Here is a 13037-nt window from a genome sequence, read left to right as displayed (position 1 = left end):
ACCCTAACATCTTATCCACAGAATCATTGTGTCTTTCAAAGTTTGGGAGAAGATTTGTAGCTCGGGTGCTCGTTGTTGTGGTTCTGTTTGCCGAGCTGGGAGTTTTTGTTGCAAACGTTTTGTCCCCTTTCGTCACACACGCAGATGACAAGCAACATGAATTCGACTGGGACAACACTCCTATTATAGGACAAGCCAAACAGAGAACAGCCAGGGAATTCCTAGAGGCATGGCACTCATCCACAGATTCTAACAACAAACACATCGACCTGGATCCAATATACCAGCCACTGCAGCGGACAGCAACTGACAACTGGAAACGGCAGAGACAAGCCACTATAAATGCCGGAGGAAACATCACAGAAGGGCTTCACAGGAGGCTCCCAAGCACTGAGGATGTCACCTAGAAAGGGGACAAAACATTTGCAACAAAAACTCCCAGGTCGGCGAACAGAACCCACATTATTGTCTCTTTGCTGCACTCTCTCCAAATATCTTTCCTAAAGTATGGCACCCAGAACTGATCACAATACTCTAGCGGAGGCCAAATTTGTGTCTGAGACAAATTCAATGTTATCTCCTTGCTTCTTATCCTGTATGTCTCTATTAATGAAACTTAGGATGCTTTTCATTATCTTGACTATACCTTCTCCCACTCCTATAAAAACAGTATCTTTTACTCCCTATTCTTCCACCTTTGCTGTATCTGCTCCCAGCATGAGCAATTCCACTCCAGGTCATCCCAGATATTCTCCTCCTTCAAGCACCATGATTTCTCCTCTGCTGTGATCAACATTGCCCTCAACCGCTTCACTTTAATTTCCTGCACCGTTGCCCTTGAACCCCACACCCCCAACCACAAAGATAGAGTCCCTCTGGTCCTCACATTCTACCCCACTCATCTCTAAATCCAACGCATCATCCTCCATCACTTCCACCACCAAAAATATATTTCGCTCCCCATTCCTATCGGTGTTGCGTAGGGACCGTTCCCTGTGACTCCCTCGTTAGGTCCACACTCCCCACCAACCTCCTTTCTACACCTGACACTTTCCTCTTACTGCCGTGACAGATGCAAAACCTGGGCCCAAATCTCCCCCTGCACCTCCATCCAAGGCCCCAAAGGATCATTCCAAATCCAGCAAAAGGTTTCCTTGCACATCCTCAAACCCCTTTTACTACATCTGTTGCTCTCGATGTGGTCTCCTCTACATCAGAGAGACCGAGCGCAAACTCGTGGAACAGTTCAGGCAATATCTCTGGTCTGTACACACCAACCAACGCCACCTTCCAGTGGCCAACCATTTCAACTCCCCCAATGATATATCCATTCTGGGCCTCCTTCACCACCAAAACAATGCCACCCGCAAACTGTAGGAGGAACAGCTCATCTTCTGCCTGGAGAGCCTACAACCATACAGTCACAACAATGAACTCACCAGTTTCCAAATCTCTCCACTCCCTCTTACACCATCCCAGATCCAACCTTCCGACTCAGTTCCACCCTCTTGACCTGACCAACCTGTTCATCTTGCTTCCCACCTGTTCACTCCACCCATCCCATTGACCTATCACAATCACTTACTAGCTGAATTCACCTATCGGCATCCCACAAACATTTCCCCCAGCCCACCCCTCTCCTCCATTTATTTCTCAGCCCCCTTCCCCATCCCCAGCCTGATGAAGAGTCCTGCCCAATTCTTTCCTTGTCAACAGCGCTGTCTACTTATCCTGCCAGACTAAGTGACTAATGCAAACATATATCAGTGTCGCATTGCTCCTGCTCCTCTTTTAGAGTGGGACCACTTATATTAAATTATTCCATGTGCTTGTAGGAGGTCTGATCAGTATGTTTACAGATGGCATGAAAATTGGTGGAGTAGCAATAAGAAAAGCAGGGCCATATAGCTGGGCTAGTCAGACAGGCTTAACTTTGGCAAATGGGATTTAATCCAGAGAAATGTGAGGTGATACATTTTGGGAAGACTACTTAAGCAAGAAACATGTTGAATACTAGCAAGTACAGATGATCAGAGGATCCCTGGTGGCAGGATGACAAGATAATAAAGAAGGCATATGGGATACTTGCTTTCATTATTCATGGCAATGAATTGAAGAGCAAGAGGTTTTTAGAATTAGAATCCCTACAGTGTGGAAACAGGCCCTTTGGCCCAACAAGTCCACACCGACCATCTAAAGAGATACCTACCCTGACCCATTGCCATACCCGATGCGTACTATCCTGATTAATGCACCTAATCTACACATCCCTGAACACTATGGGCAATTTAGCATGGCTAATTCACCAAACCTGCACACCTTTGCATTTGTGAGAGGAAACCCATGCAGACACATGGAGAATGTGCAAACTCCACACAGACAGTTACCTGAGGCTGGGATTGAGCCTGGGTGCCTGGTGCTGTAAGGCATCAGTGCTAACCACTGAGCCACCATACCACCCAGTTATCATAGAATTGTGTATTACATTAGTTAGCTCACAGTTGAAGTGCTGTTTGCAGTTTTGGTTGCCACTCTATAGGCAAGACTTGATTGCATTAGAGTGCAGAACAGATTCCCTGGATGTTGCCTGGGCTGGAACAATTCAGTTATGATGAAATTAGATGGGTTTTCCTTACAGCAAAGGAGGATGAGTGGGATAGAACATAAAACATATAACATTACAGTGTAGTACAGGCCTTCGGCCCTCGATGTTGCACTGACCTGTGAAACCATTCGGAAGTCCATTCATCCTACACTATTCCATTTTATCCATATGTTTAGGCAATGACCATTTAAATGCCCTTTAAAGTTGGCAATTCTACTACTGCTGCAGGCAGGACATTTCATGTCCCTACTACTCTCTGAGTAAAGAAACTACCTCTGGCATCAGTCCTATGCCTATCATCCTTCAATTTAAAGCTTTGTCCCCTCATGCTAGTCATCAGTATCTGAGGAAAAAGGCTCTCACTGTCCACCCGATCTAACCTCTGATCATCTTGTATATCTCAACTGAGTTATCTCTCAACCTTCTTCTCTCTAATGAAAAGTCCTCAGCCTTTCCTTATTCGACCTCCCCCTCCATACCAGGCAACATCCTCGTAAACCTCCTCTGAACCCTTTCCAAAGCTTCCACATCTTTCCTGTAATGTAGTGACCAGAACTATATGCAATACTCCAAGTGTGGCCACACTAGAGTTTTGTACAACTGCACGTGACCTCATGGCTCCGAAACTTAATCCCTCAACCAATAAAAGCTAACACATCATATGCCTTCTTGACAACCTGGGTGACAACTTTCAGGGATCTATGTACATGGACACAAAGATCTCTCTGCTCATTTACATGGGGGATCAAGAATCTTACCATTAGCCCAGCACTCTGTATTCCTGTTGCTCCATTTGAATGAAGTGTACAATATTTGAGGTACATAAATAGGAAAACGTTTCCCTATATTTGCCCTTTGTAAAAGGGTTAATAACCAAGAACATAAGTTAAGGAGCAGGGGGATTTTAAGCAGAAAAATGGATTGTGGCTATCAGGACTCCTGGCTCAGTAACCAAGAGTCATTTTAGAATCTTTTAGATAAGCACTTGAAAATACCACAAAATACAAGAGGGTCCTTATTGTGCAGTGTTATTGTCCCTATCTCTGAGCTAGAAAACTTGAGTTCAAAAAAATACAAAGAACTGAATATACAAAGATGCTGGAAACCAGAAACAAAAACAGAAATTGCTGGAAAAGACTCAACAGGTCTGTCAGCATCTGTGGAGAGAAACAGAGTTAACGCTTCGGGTGCAATGACCGTTCTTCAGAACGACAGTTCTCAAGTCCTACTTGCTCCAAAGGTAGGTGATGACTCTGAACTCTTCCAGTACATTGCTCCTTTATAAAGATGGCGAACACACACCAGACAGCACATTGCTCCTTCATAAAGATGGCTATCACACCCCCAGACAGCAGATTGTGCTAATAAAGACGGCCTTTACATACTGCAAATGTGTTGCTGGTCAAAGCACAGCAGGTTAGGCAGCATCTCAGGAATAGAGAATTCGACGTTTCGAGCATAAGCCCTTCATCCACATTGTCCTTTATAAAGATGGCGATCACACATACCAGACAGCGCATTGTCCTTTATAAAGATGGCGACCAGGCAGCACATTGTCCTTTATAAAGATGGCTCCCGCGTACGTACCGTTCACGGGAAGACGGCCGCTAAGGGTCAAAACTTGCCACTGGCCGAACACAACCTGGAATGGGTGACTTCTTATTCGGCGTTCGAAGCTTGCATTGGATTTTAATACAGCTCTAAATCCAAAAATGTGCCGGGAACTTCGACCTGCTTCAGCCTCCGCATTGCGTATATTCCATTCACACCGCTCCAATGATTGATGGCGGGTTTAGACCAATAGGAGGATGGGGCAGGCCTGGAGGACCGGCCCGTTGCAGCTGGTCCTCCAATCAATTGAAATAAAGGAGGGGCGGGGCGGGGCTGAACCTGGGTCTCCCCTCATTGGCTCAAACTCTTTCTTATTTGGAAATTCGATTTTGACAAACTCCAAGAGAAAAACAGATAACATTTCGTGGATTTGGAGTAAAGATTTCGACATTTGTCATGGAAGTGGAGGATCATGATCACAGACTGCACAAACAATTCAAGGGCTGATTCAAGAGGAATAACTGCTGAAAATGTGTTGCTGGTTAAAGCACAGCAGGTCAGGCAGCATCCAAGGAACAGGAAATTCGACGTTTCGGGCATAAGCCCTTCATCAGGAATGAGGAGAGTGTGTCCAGCAGGCTAAGATAAAAGGTAGGGAGGAGGGACTTGGGGGAGGGGCGATGGAGATGTGATAGGTGGAAGGAGGTCAAGGTGAGGGTGATAGGCCGGAGTGGGGTGGGGGCTAAGAGGTCAGGAAGAAGATTGCAGGTTAGGAGGGCAGTGCTGAGTTGAGGGAACCGACTGAGACAAGGTGGGGGGAGGGGAAATTAGGAAACTGGAGAAATCTGAGTTCATTCCTTGTGGTTGGAGGGTTCCCAGGTGGAAGATGAGGCGCTCCTCCTCCAGCTCCTCCTCATTCCTGATGAAGGGCTTATGCCCGAAATGTCGAATTTCCTATTCCTTGGATGCTGCCTAACCTGCTGTGCTTTAACCAGCAACACATTTTCAGCTCTGATCTCCAGCATCTGCAGACCTCATTTTTTTACACAAAGAGGAATAACTGGGCAAACAAAAAGCCACGGTTTGAACAAAAGTTCCAGGTTTTCATAAATGAACAGGCAGAATCGTTAGGACCAGTTTAGAGAGAAGGTTCATCCTGTCATCATTCAGTAGGTCACAGATTCATAAAGCATGGAAACAGACCCTTCAGTCCAACTCTCCATGCCTACCAAGTTTACCAAACTAAATTGGACCCATTTGCCTGTGTTTGGCTCATATCCCTCGAAACCTTTCCGATTCATGTACCTGTCCAAACCTCTTTTAAATGTTGTGACTATCTGCATCTGCAACTTCCTCTGGCAGGTCATTCCACATACTGTGTGAAACAGACCCCTCAGGACTCTTAATTTTTTTTTCTCCTCTCACAAGAGGTGATGCCTATTGCCAATAAATGGGAAATAGTTTAACTTCCCATTACTCAAAGATTATCTTCCCAGAGTCTCTTAAGCCTCGCCCACAGCCAGTTCCCTCACCAAGATGGCTCCCTATTTGCCCTGATATTCACTCCACTTCCTTTCCCATGATGGTGTACAAACGGTTGCCTGAGTAAAAACAGAAACTGCTGGAAAGGCTCAGCAAGTCTGGCAGCATCTGTGGACAGAAATCAGAGTTAACTTTTTGGGTCGAGTGACCCTTCTTCAGAACTGATGGTAGCTAGGAAAATGTTGGGTTAGATGGAGAAGATAGGGTGATCGGAGGGAATAAAGGTCAACTATAGATGGGAATACAGGCAAAAGAGGGAGAAGAACAGTTGGACAGACAAAGGAATGGGTAACAATCCAGCTAGGAGGATAAATAGCTATTAGTGGGGACTGTTAATGGTGAACAATGGGTGGGTGTAAGAGCAGACTATGTGATAACAAGGCCTGGTTTGTGACAGGGTTGGGGTAAGGTTGCTTGGATAATGTGGGCTTTCCCTGGGGAGGAAACCCCACCTCGTTAATTCACTTTGATTCCTCAGTGATCCCGCAGGGTAAGTATGGGTACAGTAGGCTCTTATTCGTGGCCCAGGCCTCCACAGAGTTGATAAAGATGCTAGAACCCAGTGCCGTGGTTTCCAGTTCTATCTTGCCTCACAATTGCCTCCCACTAACTGAACCATCTGCCCCTCCTCAGATTTTCCCCATAAGTGACATTGAGCATGCTCAGACCACAGCCTGCTTCTGCCTACTGAGCTCCAATCACTGATTCTGCAATGCAAGGCAGTCTGGGTAAACAGGGAGACAGTGAGTTCTGCAGATGCTGGAGATCAGAGTTGAGAGTGTGTTGCTGGAATAGCACAGCAGGTCAGGCAGCATCCAAGGAGCAGGAAAATCAACGTTTCAGGCCAGAGCCCTTCAATAGGAATTTGATGATTCCTGCTGAATGACTCCAGCCCGTAACATACATTTTCCTGCTCCTTGGATGTGGCCTGACCTGCTGTGCTTTTCCAGCAAAACACTCTCAGTCTGGGTAAACAACCTGCCATTGATTTCCCTTGTTTACAGATGGGGCCTTTCTGCATCACAGGGCGGTCTTGGTCTTTGATGCTCGGGTCTGGGGATTTGCGTTGATCTCCAGAAAACCCAACTTCAAAGACAAGAGTTCTCAAAAACCCGCAGCTTTTCAATATGGTCCCGTTATATTCCTATCAGTAATATTCAACCTAATTTTAGTATGGGTGTAGACTGTATTAAACAAATTGTTATGGGTTGTCTCAAGGGAGACTTCTTTGAATGTATTCGGGTACAGGCTACTTTGGGGTTGGATTAATTAATGATCTCATAGTAAAGGATCCAAGAGGGAACAGTGATCATAGCATGTTAGAATTTCAAATTCAGTTTGAGGATGATAAACTGAAGTGTCAACTAGCATTTTGGAGTTAAACAATGGAAATACATAGGCAAAAGGACAGATTTGGTCCTAATGGACTGAACAGGAAAACAAAATGGTGGGACAGTTGATGACCAGTGGTAAATGTTTAAAGAGATATTCAATTCCTCCCAACTGTGATATATTCCATGGAAACAACAATGGCTAAGCAAGAAAGTTAAAGATAACATAAAGAAAGTGTGCTTGGTCTTTGCTGGTTTTGACATTATCTTGCCCAGTGCTTTTCCCAGTTTCTCATGGGAAAGTAAGTTTCACCTTCCTACTAATTATGCCAACATTTCTTCAATGTTGCTGCTTTTCTGACTGGAGATTTCCTGACAAGAGATTGTTTTACTTCAATAATTGTTTCTAGTCTGATTAATTGATTGATCGATTGATTTATTGTCATGAGTACCCAAATACAGTTAAAAGCTTTGTTTTCATAGAGTACAGGCAGATCATAGTAAGTAAGGGCATACAGATCATTGGGTGATGAAAAAGCTAACAAGGACATACAAATTACATCGCACAGGGTGAGCACTAAGTAAGATCAACCTTAGCAAGATCAGCATTATTTGAAGTTAGAGACTCCATTCATCAGTCTAATAACAGCTGGAAAGAAACTGTTCCTAAACCTGTTGGTTCATGTGTTCAAGCTTCCATATCTTCTCCCTGACGGAAGAGATTGTAGAAGATCATTACCAGGGTGGGATGGGTATTTGATGATGTTGGCAGCCTTTCCATGGCAACGGGTCATGTAAATTGAGTTCATGGATGAAAGGCTGGCTTCCATGATGATCTGGGCTGTGCCCATGACCTTGTGTCATTTTTAACGTTCTGAGCAGAGCAACTGCTATGCCAGGCTGTTATGCACCCGGCTAGTGTGCTTTCAATGGTGCATCTGTCAAAGTTGCTGAGGGTCATTATGGACATGCCAAATTTCCTGGGCCCCCTGAGGAAGAAGATGTTGTTGTGCCTTCTTGACCATCACACCTGCATGGGCCAGCTGTCAGTTATCTGTTGGTTTCTCCATATTCTTTCTCATTTTCTCCTGGATTTCTTTAGTGATCTTGCAAATAGCAGGGGTGTTTTGTCCCTTTCTCTGCACGAGGGAGCCTTTCTCCACCTCTTTCCTGATCCTGATGTGAGCCTGAGGCATCTCCATATTGCTGCCAAGTAGTGCTCTCTTTATTCTTACAGCCATTGCAACCTGCCACAACCCTCCGGATTCATAGACTGGCTTATTTCTGTTCATAACCCTTCGTGAGTGAGCATTTCACTTGGATTCTATTAATCTGGGACAGTTGGTGTCAAATATTAACTCCTGCCACAGTCTCAGCAAACACAATAGCCCTGCATTAATCCAGTACTTCTGTAAGACTGCTTTGTGAAGGTGACTCCAGGACATGAAACAGGCTGCACAGAAAAATCCCATCTGAAGTTACTTTGGGGAAAGGTATCCAGTTTCCATAGCTCTTTTTCCCACCCAGCTCTGTACCTTCAACTCAGTCTCTGCTAAAAGTCAATTGGAGAAAGTTCACAAGAGTTTTTATTCCCTGCAGACATTATTCTATTAGGTCAGAAGACATAGGAGCAGACATTGGCCATTTAAACAAGTGAGGCAGCTCTGTTATTCAATTAGATCACAGCTGATCTGACAATCCACAGATCTACTTTCCTGCATTTTACCCATAATGCTGGATTCCCTAACTTATTACAAATATGTCTGTCTCAACCTTGAATTTACTTAACAACCCAATCACTATAGTCCTCCATGGTGAAGGATTTCACAGATTCCCAACCCTCAGACAGAAGAAATTTGTCATCTTTGGCCTAACTGGGTCACTCCTTCCACTGAAACTATGCCCTCTAGTCCTAGACCTTCCCACAAAGGTGAAACAAACTTTATGAATCTACATTGTCTAGCCCCCTAAGAAGGAGAAAGTAAGGACGCAGCCGCTGGAGATCAGAGTCAAGAGAGTGTGGTGCTAGAAAAGCACAGCAGGTCAGGCAGCATCCCAGGAGCAGGAGAGATGATGTTTCAGACATAAGCCCTTCATCAAGAATGAGGCTTGCGGACCTAGAGAGTAGAGAGATAAATGGGTGGGGGTGATGGTGACTGGTCAGAGAGGAGGGTGGAGCGGACAGCTGGGAAGGAGGATGGACAGGTACAACAGGTCAAGAGGGTGGTGCAGAATTGTAAGGTTATATCTGGGATAAGATGGAGGGAGGGGAAATGAGGAAACTGGTGAAATGCACATTGATCCCATGTGGTTGGACAATCCCAAGGCGGAAGATGACGTGTTCATCCTCCAGGCCCTAAGAATCTTTACTCCTTTTAATCTTCTAAACTCCAATGATAAAAGGCACAATGTACTCAAACTGTCTTCAAAAGATAATCCTTCCATCCTCAGGATCAATATAGTGAACCTTCTTTGGATTGCATCCAGTGCCAGTATATCTTTCCTTAGATAAGGGAACCAAGACACCTTTGACAACACCTTCTAAACTCACAACCTCAACATTCTAGAAGGATAACAGCATTTAGCTATGTGGTAACACTATCACCTGCAAGTTCCTCTCCTGTGCTGACTTGGAAATATGTTACCATTCCTTCAGTTTTATTAGCTCAAAATTTTGGAACTCCTTCCATAGTGGCATTGTAGGTCTGTCTCACACCAAATGGTCTGCAGTGATTCAAGAAGGCAACTCACTATCATCTTCTCAAGCACAACTAAGAATGGGCAAAAGGGCCTTTGTCTCTGCTGTAAAAGCCTTATGACCTTATACATTAGAAATAATTGTGGCCACAGCACACTGATCCCTGTGGCATCCCACCAGTTATAGTTCCCCTTTCTGAAAAGAGTTTGCTAAGAAAAGGGATTGGACAAACTGGAATTGTTTTCCTTGGAGCGGAGGAAACTGAGGGGGACATGATTGAGATGGATAAAATGATGAGGGACATAGATAAAGTAGACAGGAAGGAATTTCTCCCTTTTGGGAGGGATCCGTGACCAGGATGAATAGACTTCAGGTAAGGGGTGGGAGATTTAAAGGGAATGTTACCCTCTGTCTTCCCTGCTGTGATGAAAACAATCCCAGTTTATCCAATCTTCCTTCAAAACTGAAACTTTCCAGCCCAGTCAACATCCTGGTAACATGTTTCCTGCACCTTCTCAATGCAATCACTTCCCTCCTATAATGTGGATTCCAGAACTGCTCACAATACTCTTGTTGTGGCTTAACACAGGATCCAGAATAACACCCTTGTTCTTAAACTCAATGTCTTGTCTAATAATTACAAGTATCCATATGCTGCCTTAACCACTTTACCAACATTTCCTGCTACCTTAAGGGACCAGTGGAATTCCATTTGCCTCTGATCAGTCTGTCTATATTGTCCTGTCCTCTAAAGCTATCTTGCTCACTTTTTGCCACCCCACCAATTTTTGTATCATCTATCCAATTACAGACCAACCTTCCTACATTCAAGTCTAAATCATTTATATGTACACTACAAACAACAAGGGCACCAACACTGACCCCTGCAGAACCTCACCTGTTAAAAGTTTCCAGTCACAAAAACATTCCTTGCCACTCATTCCTGCTTCCTGCCAATTCTGGATCTGTTAGCCAAATTTCTTTGGATCCTACAGGCTTTTACCATTGTGATCCATCTCGAATGCAGAACCCTGCAAATCAACTGCATTGATCAACAAACATCTGGTCACCTCTTCAAAATTTCAATCAGGTGGTCAGACATGCCCTCCTATGTTTCAGAAAATGAACACAATAGTGTAATGTACAAATTCATAAATTTTCCAAATACAAAGCTTTATTGTTTAATATCTTCAATTTCATCTGCGCTTACTTTATCAATGGTTTTCTTAAATATTTCACCGGAGACTACATCTGTGTTAATAAAATGATTGATTCAGGTTCTTTTTAAAGGAATAACCACCCTTTTCAAAGATTTTCTTGTACAGTAACTCCGTCTCCAAATCTGAAACAGGTGGAACTGTCAAATTCCTAAGTCTGTCCCGAGTTTTTTCTCAGAGAGTCTAGGTATCAGTTTATTCCACACACAGTTTTAGGATTAGTAGGGAAATTAATATTTTAGGATTGACTTAGTTGAGTTATGATCATAGAACTGAAGTGTCTTCATTAGTATTGTGTTATTCTACATAGGTATAACACAGGTCTTAGCACGGTAACATCATGTGACACTACTGAGCTTTATTCATCAAAGAAGTGCATTATGGGCTTGTGAACTGTGTGAAGGCAACAACCTATTGCTTTAGACTTACAGCTGAGAGGACTCTGGTTAGCTCAGATTACAATGGGGTCTTGATCAGATGGGCCAAAGGGCTGAGAAGTGGCAGAAGGAGTTTAATTCAGATAAATGTGAGGTGCTACATTTTGGGAAAGCAAATCTTAGCAGGACTTATACACTTAATAGTAAGGTCCTGGGGAGTGTTGCTGAACAAAGAGACCTTGGAGTGCAGGGCCATAGCTCCTTGAAAGTAGAGTCACAGTTAGGTAGGATAGTGAAGAAGGTGTTTGGTATGCTTTCCTTTATTGGTCAGAGTATTGAGTACAGGAGTTGCGAGGTCATGTTGTAGCAGTACAGGACATTGGTTAGGCCACTGTTGGATTATTGCGTGCAATTCTGGTCTCCTTCCTATCAGAAAGATGTTGTAAAACTTGAAAGGGTTCAGAAAAGATTTACAGGGATGTTGCCAGGGTTGGAGGGTTTGAGTTATAGGGAAAGGCTGGGGCTGTTTACCCCGGAGCATCGGAGGCTGAGGAGTGACCTTATAGAGGTTTATAATATCATGAGGGGCATGGATAGGTTAAATAGACAAAGTATTTTCCCTGGTGTGGGGGAGTCCAGAACTAGAGGGCATAGGTTTAGAATGAGAGGGGAAAGATCTAAAAGAGACCTAAGGGGCAACTTTTTCACACAGAGGGTGATACGTGTATGGATTGAGCTGCCAGAGGAAGTGGTGGAGGCTGGTACAATTACAGCAATTAAAAGGCATCTGGATGGGTATATGAAAAGGAAGAAGTTGGAGGGATATGAGCCAGGTGCTGACAGGTGAAACTAGATTAGGTTTGGATAACTGGTTGGCATGGACTAGTTGGACCGAAGGGTCTGTTTCCGTGCTGTACATCTCTATGACTCTAAGCGTCCAGGCTTCCAATGTTGAACAAGTAAGAGGTAGCCCTTAACAAGAATTCCCAACCACAGCTGTTTCATTTTCTTGACCTGTTAGTGTACAGCATTTGATTAAATGTAAACTTTGTATCGAAGGTCAGATTATAATTCATTAGACTGAGCATACCCTGTATTGTCATCATCGGCAATCAGTCACCATTGAGTCTGAATGCACTCCCTCCCCCACCCCCCCACACCACCACCACCACCACCACTCCCCTTGGGAAATTCTCTATCATCAGTCCTGGGTCCTATGGGTCCTTGTGTGGCTGAAGAGCCTGATCCTAGGGTGATATCTCTGACCACAGGTTTGGCAGGCGCCTCCGAGTCAAAGCGATCCTTGGCCTTGAGATTGCTGGCATTTCTTTCTCCAGTTCCTTTTCCTTACTTTCTTGTACTGACAGATGTTCTCAAAGAATCCTGTCCCTGTGTAGGGGAGTTTCCTCCAATTCACTTTCCTCTGAACAAGGATCTCCCAGGTGTCAGTATCTATGCTGCATTCCTTGAGGTAAGCCTTCAGTAGTCTTTAAAACATTTCCTTTGACCACCTCTTGTTCCAGTGCCTTCCTGAAGATGGGCGAAGATTTGCTTTAGCAGTTGGAACTCGGGCATGTTGAACAAATCGGTGGCTTACTGATGAAGGTTTTGGATGATCTTGATCTCAATGCTCGTGCCATTGGCTCCTTATTTATGTTCCTAACAATATGAAGAGATTTGTATACCTACACACCTATGACCTCTTATGTAAAGGGG

The sequence above is a fragment of the Hemiscyllium ocellatum genome, chromosome 46 (genome assembly GCF_020745735.1).
Source record: "Hemiscyllium ocellatum isolate sHemOce1 chromosome 46, sHemOce1.pat.X.cur, whole genome shotgun sequence".
NCBI classification, from domain to species: domain Eukaryota; kingdom Metazoa; phylum Chordata; class Chondrichthyes; order Orectolobiformes; family Hemiscylliidae; genus Hemiscyllium; species Hemiscyllium ocellatum.
This window is presented reverse-complemented; position numbering follows the sequence as displayed.